This window comes from Polyodon spathula, chromosome 10, assembly GCF_017654505.1.
Source record: "Polyodon spathula isolate WHYD16114869_AA chromosome 10, ASM1765450v1, whole genome shotgun sequence".
NCBI lineage: Eukaryota > Metazoa > Chordata > Actinopteri > Acipenseriformes > Polyodontidae > Polyodon > Polyodon spathula.
This window is the reverse complement of record NC_054543.1, coordinates 28781691-28795309: the sequence shown is the minus strand read 5'-3', so window position 1 is coordinate 28795309 and position 13619 is coordinate 28781691. Positions and strand designations below refer to the sequence as shown.

At 36.2% G+C, this 13619-nt stretch overlaps 1 long non-coding RNA gene across 1 annotated transcript; it reads right to left on the bottom strand.

Annotated features, from left to right (window-relative positions):
- Positions 1-2053: 2053 nt before the first annotated feature.
- Positions 2054-12390, bottom strand: LOC121321603. The gene is made up of 3 exons (XR_005950957.1): positions 12251-12390; positions 2871-3052; positions 2054-2380 (listed from the first exon to the last, which is right to left on the bottom strand). It is a non-coding gene; the product is annotated as an uncharacterized LOC121321603 (long non-coding RNA).
- Positions 12391-13619: the final 1229 nt, after the last annotated feature.

Sequence of the window (13619 nt, the reverse complement as noted above, 5' to 3'; positions counted from 1 at the left end):
TATTGGAAAGTAGTACTAAATACTAGATTTAAATGTGTATAACTATACTCTCATGCAATTTCTCCTAGTTATGTTTAATCAATTGTCCACCCTCCACTTACGTCCGTTGGAACGATAAAGAGACCCGTGTGTTAATATCCATAAGGAAAGAGGATATGATGAGGCAGCTTGATACAATACACAACACAAACATTGTTTGACTCACTCCCAAAATAAAATGTGGTGTGGAATTTCTGTGACTTATTTCTTGGGAATCGACAATACTCAATATTCCAATTCTTTATTTAGCAGAAGCAGTCATACAAGTACAGCACAAATGAGGATGCTATATTTGTCATAAAGAGATACAAAATAAGCTAATGAAACAAAAATGTGATACAAAATAGTACATCGTCGGGTTACAAAAATAAAGATAGCCATGCATCTCTAATAGCAGGACCATCTTCAGATCACTGTTCATTTGCATAGCGTTCGGGGGAATGCGGATACAAAGCCATAGGGGAAAGAGGATAGATGACCCGCCTCAGCTGGGCAGAATTGACTCGCAAGACTCAACAAGACCTGCTAGGGTTCACCCTCCAGGCAAACCCAGCAAACTTCACCCTTTTGCTTCTGCTTTCTCTGCTGCTTTCTTCCCATTTTAAAATAATAAAAAAAAAAATACTTCGGTAAGGTGCTACTTATTAATGTTTTATAAATATATAATATATGCTTAATAATTATGTTATAGAGTATTAATAAGCATTACAGGTGATTTATAACCATGCAGCAGCCTTACACTGAATTACATTTAAACATTCGAAAGTACAATAGGTGGCTAAAAACTGTCCCCTTTATAAAACTCAATTCCATATATGGCTATTGCATGGTTATAAAACATCTGCAATGTTTTATTAACATTCTATAACAGTTATAAAACATCTATTATATATTCATAATACATTTATAAAACATTAATAAGCAGCACCGTGATATAAAGTTTTACTTCTTCTCAAAGAAAAAAAAAACTAAAATAAGGCACCTGCAGTACTGGCCGGAGTCCTCCGAGGCGCTGTTTGATTCCACAATGACACCACGTGTGACAGGATGGCTGATGTGGTGATCAGGTATCAGGAAAGCAGTACACAAAAGGCAGAAATGAGGGGCAAAAACTGTGTGGCTGCTCAGTGATTTATTATACAAAATAAACACTTTTCAAAACACAAAATAAGGGCACAAGGGCCAAACAAAACAGAGCTACAATACAGAAAATAAACAGAATGAATTCCTCAACAAAACAAAGGTAGCAGTCGTTTTCACAATGCTATATAGCTATGTAACAGGGCGAGCAGCCCTGTTCAGTTATTTTTAGAACATTCTCCCCCCCCGCCCTTATGTTATTTTGTTTTTGTTTATTGTGTGTGTGTGTATATATATATATATATATATATATATATATATATATATATATATATATATATATATATACGATGAAAGCCATGTGGTTTGTTTATTATTATTTATTTTTTGTATGTTTATTTATATGTGATGGTGAAGCGCCATGTGTTTCTTATTGTTTTGGAAATGTGTGTTCTTGTCCTTGCATGTGTTTTGCAGCATGGATGGGAAGCCCCAGCCACATTAACACCTCATGGTAATGTGTGGCTGTCGGCTAGTGCATTGTTAAACTAGCTGGCAGTCACACAATTAATAAAGAGAAGGTATCCATCTCCCAAAATACGTGATTAATTTGTTGCTAAATCGGGAGATGGTCATCTGTATAAAAGCCTGCAGCTCTCTTCCCTCTGGGTGAGTTTACGGAGGAGAACGGGAGAGCGAGAGGAGAGAGAAAAAAAAATTAAAAACTGAGTATAGGATCAGTGAAGGCGACTGCCCAACCTGACCTATATTGCTTTTGTATTATGTTTGTGATTTGTTTTGTTCAGTTATTTATTTTGTGTTCTGTGAGCAAGTGTCTTTTTGTTTGTTTAAATATTTCATTTATTTTGGTATTTAAAATAAAACAGCGCATGCTGCGTTTCTTTTTCACTGCAGTACCTGCCTGGTTGTTATTCTTCCGCCTTCTGGCCTGACATCACCGCAACGCTATTTCCTGTCACAAGCTCCTTCAAACTCTTGTCCAATTCAGCTGGAATTGCCATATCCCTGTCGAATAGCGCTTTCAGGAGTTTGTTCGTTGGCCAGTCCTTGTAGTACAAGCGCTCTGCTGTCAGCAGGCAGGGAGCAGTTCTCTTCCCACGGCGGGGCTGGGCCTCTGGCATCAGGGGGCTGTCTTCTAAATTAGATGTAAGGAGATTTGCTATGGGCGATTCCATTTCCAGGCAAACAACAAAAGGGTTAATCCAAAAGAATGGTTGGCAAGTCTGTTAGCAAGGGAGATCTGAAGAGAGAGAGAGTCGTCAGCCAGAAAAAGGTAGGAATAATCCAACAAGGGTAGTTGATGAGCAAAACGGTCAAACCAGCTATGACAATAGCAGATAAGAAAATGGCAGCAATACTAATAAACTCAAAAGAGACCGTCTAGATAAAATGGGAGTGTTTTATATTAGGCAGTAGATTGCATGAAAGGTCAATGAGATCAAGTTACAGAGGTCTGGTTACGGTGCTGCAAGGGAACATGTCATGTGCTGATAGAGAGATCAGATTACAATGAAACTCACAAATGTACCCCGAAATTCAACCAAAGTTAACACAAATTCGCATTGGCTTTTTTTTTTTTAATGTTTGATTCTGTTGATTTTTTAATATTACTGCACAGAACAGCCACTAAGTTATTATATTTTAATATTATTATGTTTTATTTTCTTTCTAACAGTATTTTCAATTTCAGGGGTCAAATCAGCAATGCAAATGATTTCAAAATCTGTTACCTGGCGTGCACATTCATTTTTACAGTTGAAGGGGTTAAACTTCTGCTCATGACAGTTTTTCTACAGTCAATTATCTAGGAAGTTTTCCGTCTTCCGTTTTCCAAAGTGGGGTCTGGGTATTGCTGAGGGGCCATCGGATGGTGTCAGGCGGGCCGCAGCACATGACCAAATGACCTTGACATCTGACAAAACAAAGTTAATTTACATCAATGTTACTCTCAGGCTTATTTCAAATGCCAGCTCTGTTGTACATGCGTCTGCTTCATTCCCAGTGCTCACACTAACAGTGTGCTTACGTCCATAAAACAATATATGATCGTAAAGGAAACCAGATTTAAAATTTCTATGGGTTCATTGGGTAGGCATCCACGTGTCAGGATGCTTAATGTCATGGAAGGCCTTGACCCAATAATGTTTGGGAACTGCTGTGTTAAAGGGTTTGCTTATTCAGGCTTTGAAATATTATGACCTTTGTTCTTTGCTTGTGTTTTTACTTTAATTCGGGATCTGCATTTTTGGTTTCCGTACTTCAGACTCACTCACATGGTCCAGTAGAGTGAGCCTGGATCCCTGGGTGTGATACCCTATGGACGGACAAACCATGGTGTTTAACCTTTACCACAGGAAATGATACAATCCACAAAAACAGAAGTGTAACTTGTATGGTGCGTATGCTGAATTAAACATCTGCACATTGTTAGTGTTGCCAAATATAATAATGCTAATGCTAAGGACATTGATTCTTAAAGCCTTTATGATCATTTCTTCAAGGCTTAATTTACAATAAGGTATATTTTAACATTATTACAGTACAATACAGTGAAATTAGGTTTATACATTTTAGGACAGCAATATTAACATATGCACCTGTTAAGATTGTTAGAACACAATGAAAGAACAGTCTTCCCTTATGTCTCTGCTGAAAAAAAAAAGTTGAACCCATTCTCACCTTTTAAGGCCTAAAAATAAAGAACAAGTACATCAGCATTTCCAGTAAATTCCTTTGTAAACTCTCAATGTTTAGCTGTCCATAGCATTTCTGTGTAATAGAAACATTTGGCTTTCCATTCAGAAATTCACTTTATGACTAAGGGAATGTTTTTTTTTTTTTTTTATTGAAATTCCAACTTTTTCTTGGTTAACTTTCAAACACTTCCTGCAAAAAATACTATAAATAAAGCACCATAGCAGCAGCTACTGGGTTTGGCACAAAAAAATGCCACAGTCTAGTTCAGGCCTCCAGGACCAGGGTTGAATAGTCTTGCTCTAGTTTCTATCTTATGTCCTACTGTAGATCAAGGACAAAAGAATTCACTGAGTAGGTACATCCAAAACCCCAGTAAAATAAGAAAAATCAAGAATGCATTTATATTTCATAGTAGACTGACAAGGACGAATTTGCCAATACACCATTAAAAATGTTGTGTGTGTTTCAATAGATGGTATAGCAAACCTAAGAGGCCAATTCTCTTTCCATAGGAAAAGTATAGCAAAGTTTAGTAATAGTGAAGCACAAAGAAGTATGGTAAATAATATTGGCTACCATTAACAGTGTAGTATAATTACAGCGCTAATTTACTACGGAGATGGCTAAGCTAATAGTATACTGTAATAAAACATAGTAAACTAATGGTACAGGTAACCATTGTAAAGTTAGAGAGGTAAGGTAAAGCATTTAATAAAAAAAAAAAAAAAAAAAAAAAAAAACATGGTTAACTATGGTAAATACATAGCATTACCATGGTGCAAAGCATGGGAAAACTGCAAAATTATTGTGCACAATTATTACGGTAAATTTTTATAAGGATCCTTTGGAAATGTAGCTAAAGACTATCACCTTTCTTAAACTGCAAATGTGAAATAGCAGCTCTCAGAAGCCATAGTACCGTCGCTGTCAGGGCAGTCGTGTAAACGCGAATGAAGCACAAACATGGGTGCTCTCAAAAGATGGAGCAAAATAATGACAATTTTTTAAAAATATATATATATATATTTTTTTTTTTACTAAGTTCTCTCAAAAGAGCACTAAGTTGTTCCTTCACTGATACCACATAACCACACTATCTATATCAGTAGTCACGTTTTAACAGTTGGTACTTATCAGTTTTATTGCTGAAATGGAGTAGTTATTTGACCCAGTATAATTTCTTCTCAATGACACTCATTGTTTTTCATATGGGACCAGCCACAAGTTTTGCTTACCAAAATGACTCCACATAAGATTGTTGCACCATGGGACCACATGTCCTGGAAGTTCTGCTAAACCATGAACCAAGAGCCCTTTTGGAGCCACAAAAGAGCTTGCTGTATATGTGACTGATTAATTCCTTCCTCTTCAACAATGACTTTTGTCACCACAAGGTGAGAACTGACTATGATAAATTTTAGGAACTTATAAATCAGCCCACAATTACTACTTCTGAGGTCTTTGTAGACAAAAACGTTTTTTTATGTCTCTCGGTTGTCTTGTAAAAAGTATTCCCAAACTAATTGCATTTTAATTCCAGTTTTACGGTATAACTTACAGTACAGTACAGTTCTACTGATGTTAAACTGCCTTTACAATTTAATTATAGTGTGTTTACAGTGTGGTAGTAGTACCACAATCTGCAAGTGCAGTTAATTTGTAGTTTAATTTTACTCTCTAGTTATTTGTCTCAAATGAATACACATTTACGCTAGATACACAGAGGCAGATTTTCATAAATGTTTTCAGAAGTAAACAACTGTATTTTAAGGAAGGCAAGGAGTTTGGTTGCTATAGTTTCATAGGGACAAGGGTAACGTCTTACCCCATATAGCTGTGATCCCTAGAGGAATTCTGAATGCCTTTTGACATATGAAGAGCGTTACTCTTCTGAGACTGTTTATGTTTCATTTGATCTGGGAACTTTGCCACTCAACCCTGGGATCGTCTTTTCATGAGATCACTTTTTTTTTCCTATCCTGTATCTAGGGCTTGAACTTTTTGTTTTTTGGTTTTCCAAATCTCTACCTCTCTTTAAATTACTTGGTTGTTGTTAAGCTGTCTCTGCATCCTAATAAAGAGAAAACTATTCATTACAAAGTGGTTTAAGATTTTTTCTTTGCTAGACATCGAGGAGATTTTAAATGATGGACTTGCTATCAGTGTACACTCTGTACTGGGTATTTTATGCTGAAATGAAAATTTGTCAGGAAAAACTAATGAAAATAACAAAAGCACAATGATAAACTAGGCGAATACAAGAATGAAATGTAATTGGGATCAAGGAAGAGCAATTCATGTAATCTATTACATCTGTTTGAAATAAAAATAAGGGGACTTAGTCAAGATATGACGGTAAAAACAAGTGACATTGTTTTGTAACAATTAACAGCTTTTTCCGAATTTAATTAGGAAAGAGAAATGGTTCAAAATTAGTTTAAAGGGACATCATGTGATCAAAAATAAAACCTGAAGACTCCAAGCCATGTATCTCTAACCACAAGGTTGAAACTGCCTGCCAGCCTATTGACAGTAACCACTAATCCAAACCAGTTAAGACATAAAACAAAAACAAAAAAAAAACAACTGTGTCTCTTTTCTTATTGCTGTACGTCAGAATGCATTATTAGTGTTTGCACTTACAGATTAACCACTGTTGAAGTCTTACAGTTTACAATGAATGGACTGCCCAAGCTAACTTTATACACTATGTAATACCACAATCTCCTTCAAGTCTATTAAGCTATATTGTATCCAAGCTCTTCAATTATAGTATTTGGGCCAAACAGCCTCACAGTTCTCAGCTTTGACCTATGACCCAGAATGGCTACCAGTGATTAGAATGTAGGGCCACATTACCTCTCATTTATAACTTATTGGCCACATTTTCTCCTTGTCCTCAGCTTATTCCTCAAGGTCACTTGAAAGACACTAAGCCTGTCTTAACTTTACAGTGAGTTCTACTGGCTTTCCCAACAGACAAGGCCTTATTTTCTAAAGCCCATTTTCTATTTAAAATGCAGTATCTCAGGATTAGGGCCAAGTTCCCAGGGCAGTGCTGTGGTCTTGTGTAATTCCAGATGTCCATCTGGTTGGTGGTTTGGGAGAGCTTCCAGTGTCTGCGGCCCCCAGTTCTAACCGCTCATACATCAACCACAGCCACTTGGCTTTCCCAATTCCCAGTTGGAAAAGGGCTTGAGGAAATGTTGCACTTGCTGTGGCTTTAGCAGGAAGAGGTGTTTGGCGGTAAATACTGCCACATAAACACAGTATAAGGAGTGATATGACAGGGGTCAATCTCATTGAGACTAGTACCCAGGATCAAATATGCCAGAACAATGCAAGTGTGTTTAACTTATGTGAACTCTCGTCAAACTGGGAAGATACTAAAGTACATAGAACAGCAGATCTACTGCATGTACTTTACTATACCTCTACCAACTAGCCACGTATACCACTCCTCAAAGAGAGAATTAATATTATACATAAATGCAGTTAGAAATTTGATAACCTACAAGTGTCATTGGGTGTCTTATATTAAAATGAATAATTCCTAACTGTGTACCTTTTTATTGTTCTAGTGTTGTATGTGCATGCTGTATGTTTCTCTATTGTTGTTTCCGATTGGATAATTATCTACAGTACCGTGCATATCCCAACAACAGTTATGAAAGGATTTTTCAGAGTTGAGAAGCATATCAGTGTTGCAGATGCTTTAGCATGCCAGGCTTCACCTATGGAATTTAATGGAAATCACAATGTCTCCCAACCTCACTTCCCCACAATGAGCCTTGAGTCTTTTCAGAGGGAATAGTTACTCTAAAAGATAGTAAGCATGGCAAGTAAAGATCTTATAAGAAGCAGCAATAGCAAATCGTAGAAAACACACATATGAGGATATTAAATAGCTAATAAATTAAATATTTGGAAAAAATTGGTAGTATCCCTTTAAGAAGGACAATAACAAACAGGAATTAAAGACCCCTATTTTCCAAAGCTGTTTTCTCTAAGGAGTAACTTGCAATATGTTCATAACTCACCAGCATTTTTTTCAAAACTACTGTAGCATTAACCTCTGTTAACATTACTTGGAACAAAATGAAAACCGAAGAAAATACAGGGTAAGACTATGAAAAATAGACCCCTACATTCAAAGTGTCATTCTCCACTGTGCTATTTTTATGTGAAAGGAATATCATGTTACAATTTGCAAGGTTAATGTGAGGACTAGGCAAGGAGTAGGATAATACGTACTTTGTAATGCTTTATAACATGAAGTTGTCAGTGCAAGCACATTTGACCTCAAGTTAATGTCTGTTATACAAGTACTTTAAATTGTAGTCATGTCAAAATATCAAACCCCTCTAAGCAGTATTTAATCCTGTCAGTGCAAGACACTGTTCACTCCAAGCCCTGCTTATTGTCTGACTGGACAAGCTCAGTCAGGTAAAAGCAGGTACAAATTCTGATAATTTGAACCACAGAACCCAGAATTACTCACAATGACTGAAAGGATAATGTAAAACAAGCAATTAAAATGATATTTAATGCTATTTAGTCATTAAAAGTGACCTTTTTATATACAGTGTGAGATAATAAAAGACAAAAGTTAATATTCAAATTTAATTCTGAACCTGTCCATGTAACAGGGAGGAGGCCAAATGCACACTAGCGACCTCACACACCACAAGTGAGATTCTTAACCACTACGCCAGGCTCGTCTGTGTTTGTGCTTATAGAGCAGGGGCGTCCAATCACAGTCCAGGAGGGTCATTCTACTCCAGGTTCAACATGTAAAATGAGATAATTAACTACTTTAGTGTCTGGAAGGAGGTTTAATTGGTTAACAACTTTGGTTACCCTTGTTATAGAAGTTTTCACCTGATCTCACCACAGCAATGGGATAGAATCTGAAATAGCAAATCGTCACACAGCACTGCCTGTTACACTTTTCTCCCTTTGAACCTCAGCAATCAGCTGTAGCCAATTTACACTATAAGATCTAAGTCTTGGAACCAGTGTAAGAGGGTAAAGGCTAGGAATGAACAAGTCACTCTGCACACCACAAGCGAGTGTCTTAATCTCTATGCAAAGACCTGGGCTTGTCTGCATTCAAGGTAAAACAGCTTTTAACCTTCTCACAAATCACACAACACTGGCTGTTAAACCTATTTAAAAAATAATACGGGGAAACAATTAGAATACTAATGTATTACCCTGAACATACCCTAGGAGAACCTATAGCAGACCACAATTATAAAACAATGGTGTAGCAGGATAGCTGCAGTTTAAAGCGCTGTTGCACAAGTTTATTAACAAATAAAACACTACAATATGTGCCTGTAGGCTGGGCGTTCACCTTCACTACAGACTTTGTAAATCACTGAACACAAACTCACCAGCACTCCTCTCAAACACCTCCTCCAACAAACCATTTCCATTCCTTAAATACCACGTGTCTGGCGCCTAATTAAACCATTAATCATGCAATTAAGACTCCAGCCACATTCTCACATGCGTTATGGCAGGGAGGATTTTAACCCCCTTCCTGCCAACCCAATATTCCTAACACACACACACACACACACACACACACACACACACACACACACACACAATTTATATTTAGAGCTTTTGCCCTGCCACTAACAGATTTGGAACAAATATTGCACAATGATACCATTGTAAAGCAATGGATCACCAGAATGTATTGGTTCATATTACTACCACACCATTGGAATGTAAAATAAAGTTATCATTGTCGTACCACTATAACAATGACTCGTACTATTGTGTTCATCCCTTAGAACAGAACTATGGCATTTACATGGTAGGACCAGTATGTTTCCACTGAAAAGCATTTGTTAAAGGAACTCATTTACAGTTAATACTGTAAGTTTTATACACGCAGTGATATTTTTTGCATTTCCAGAAAAGTACATACCAAGTTTCCATCCTTAGTCTTACATATAATACAAAACAAGGTGAGGGCTGAGTGCTGAATACATTAGATGCTTTGAATTACTTGAGATTTTCCTAGTCTGTGATTTGTATTACTTGGAATGCTTGTATAGTCTTGCCACACTGGCTACAACAATAGCAATACTGCAGAATAAATAGTGCTGCCTTGTTCAAGATGTATTCAAGGCACCTGTTTTCCCTGTCCCAAGATCATTAACAGATATAGTATGACAAGAATGCTCTAAAGCAGTAACACGGTTAGGGCTAACAGAATGGGGAAGGACAGGTAAAAAAAGAAGCCACAAGTATGTTCTATAAATATTACTTAACGATACCGGAATTCATAGCATTTCATGTGGTTTGTAACAAGTATGTGCTAGACAATTTCAGCTTTGTTAAGCATAAATAGCACCTTGTTGTGGGAAAGCACTGTTAGTCACTTCTTAATTAGAAACCTGGTTATTCCCTCTTGTTTCCAAGAAAACCCATTAACCTATTCATCTCCTGCTGTTTCTACACAAGCCTCTGATGTCTAATAGTGACTATTATAGACTCCATAAAAATTGAGTTATTGCTAATTTAATGATTAAAATTAAATGCTACAACATTTAATTATGTTTAAATTAATTAGATTATGACACATTACTTCATCATTAATGACATACATTTATTTATGAATCAATTTGCTGTCTTGTTTCTACAAAAAAAAAAAAAAAAAAAAAATCAATTTTAATTTGCATTTCTACTCTGGAATAATTTAAAAACATTTTCTAATCCGTTTTTAGGAGGCAGTTTACAGTCGTACAAATTGGACGTCCACGTTCACCTTACATTACTTTAATAAACAGGATGGCAACTTTTACTTAGGTTTGCCTTTCTTAGGCTTTCAGCCTTGACACTGACTTCAGCTTGTACAACCCTAGCCTTGACTTAATCTAAAAGGCTTCTAGCCTCAGTCTCAACTTGGTCTTAAGCATTTCCACCCCACACTGGCACCCATACATAGAACACTAGCGTGATGCCATAGAACGTCAAAATTAAAAATACACAGTAACTAGTTGGTCAACTGAATGTGGCTCAGTGAATATTAAGAACTCTTCCATTAAAACATATATTAACCTTTTTTTTTAAAAATCAGAAAGCTCCACGGTAATGCTGTCTTTAAAAGGTCATACTGTTCCTTTTGCTATGGTTAATAGGAGACCGAAAGGAGAACTGTATTGTGAACAATGAGTGTTTTGTTTGTTGTGTCCAAATTGTACTTGTTTGTTATTTAGACTGCTAACATGATCCAGAGCTGTTGCCAAAGGCCGGCACTAAACCCCTAAAAAATCACTGCACTTTGTATCACTAAAGAACTGTATTTTCACTATGAGCACTAGAGCACACACTGTGGACTTGTGTTTGTGTCTGTGTTACATGTGGGTGTTTAGGAATGGGACTATTATTATTTTGGGACCAACCCATGGATTAAAACAGAGCAATACACACCACTGTATTCTCTGTTAACATTGTTATTATTTACTGCTATTTTGCCATCAGACAATTGGATTACAAAATAAAATACCATTGCACCTGGATTATCATTGTCTGTCTGTTTATTGACCACCTGTATCTGCACACTATTAACCACTGTGCAACAGTTATATGCACTACACATGCAACAAATCACTGAACAGACATCTCAAACTTTTAATCCTACTCCATTCCCAATATGCTTGTACATTTTAGTTTTTACTGTTTCAACCAAACTGGTTTCATACATTCCACCCTTTAACTGAGCTTATTTGTTTCCAAAATTGCAAGTTAACAAGTAAATTTACCATGGATAACATTTCTGGAGAAAACCAGAAATCTATGTAACTGCATGATAAGAATTGTTTCTTCTCATCGAGAGACTACTTAAAACTGGCCTGTATATTCAGGCCTTTCCATTTAGTCTTTGGACTGCATTTATGCTTAAAAAGAAACACTTTTTATTTTTTTAGTTAAATGGTTTGCAAATATTTAAGGATTTGTTTTTCTGTTTGAGGGGTAAAAATCTGGTTATATTCACAGAAGCACAAATAAAAAAAAATCATAATCTTGTACAATTGATTCCAATTCCAAGCACTAAAATGAAGCACGGTATATTTTAAATGGGTAGTAAGTAGTGTAGTAAAAATAAGTAGAAAGATCTTGTGAAGTGTGAAAGCACGTCAAATGTAATGATGTCCAGTGTGTGTGTGTCGCGAGGTTAGTGTGACGTTACACAGGTATATATTGTTTTACAGATTTTAAGAATTCTAATCAAAGTTATTTCATTGAATGCTCCTGATGAACTATAAAAACCCAGCAAATAAAAACAGAGACTGGACTTGTCATCAAGACACAATGTAAATATTATTCTACGTGCCTGGAGGTGCTCTTGTACTGTACATGCGTTGTTGTTAATGTCAGTCATGTCACTTACCATGCCATTGCGGTGATCAGGGTTTCTAAATAAAGACAGATGCATGAAGACGACTTGGCAGGCTTCCTGTGTTTGCTGTTATAGAGTTCAGTCTGTGTGCACTTATACCAGCCTACCTGCACTCACACTCTGCTCCTAGAGCTGGCTTCTTGAACAAATGACAAAAAAAAAACGAGTTCCTAGTCAAAATATATCTTGATGTTATCAAACTGTTTTCTTTTTTTTTTTTTACACGTAGATACTGACAGATTTAGTTATGGTACAATACAGCAATTCCATATGTAAGTATTTCAGACATGTTTGCGGTGGATGAGATTGTACTGTAGGTGTAGACAGCAATTAGCACTACAATCTGTGATTTGCACATTGATTATTCAGTGATATGTTTTTATGGATTTGATACACATTATCTGTAACTGAAAAAAGATGAAGATTCCAGCCATTGACATCACCCAGGAGAGAGAGCCTGCTACAGAGATGAAAGCGTTGAAAAAGTGAGAAGAAAGATGGTTGGGTCAAATCCCAAGTTGTGTTGGTTCTGATCACTTTTTTTTTTTTGTTTGCAAATCCATATGATAAAGAAATCAATATGCACAACTTCATAGTAAAGGGATATTTAATGGACTTTTTTCCAGATCCAGCCTTACCAGCTCCTCGGCGAGTGTCCTGAACCAGCATGAGCACCTGAAAACCAACAATCCACCAGCACTGTCCAGCATACACCATTGTTAGTCATTGCTGAAATTTCACTCAAGCTGAAGAGCTGTTTTTGCTTATTATGTCATAGTTTGCCCAAAATGTACAATGATTTTGCATGGCTTGGCAAAAGGTCATTCAAATGTATCATAAAACAATCTTGATGGGCATCATATTATGTATTAGTATCACAGCACATATCTCAAGACAAAAACAAAACAAAAAAAAAAAGTTTACTATGTTCTCTAAACATGAATAAACTTACAAAAATAAAATAAAAGCTTAATTTTATTATTGTTATATAGAATTCACAACTGACCCATTTTCATCATATAAACTGAAAATAATAGACACTGGTATAATTACATAAAAAACTCAGCTCTGCATGAAGTTTACATGTATGGATTCCTGACATAGATATGGTTTTATCAAAGTAAAGTTTATAGTAGAGTGCAGGCTGTAAAGAGGCACGGATCATTCACTCGTGGTTAATGTGTTCAGAGGTGGAACGAGAGATGTGCGACATGAGTCTGGAGATAAAAATAATGCTTTAAGAAAACTTTTTTTTCTAATTATTCTTATAATTATAATTGTTTTGTTACATATCTGTACGTCTGTCTGTTTGGCCACCTTGCCATTTTGTTTGCATAGTGTTTCTGTTTTGTTTAAAATT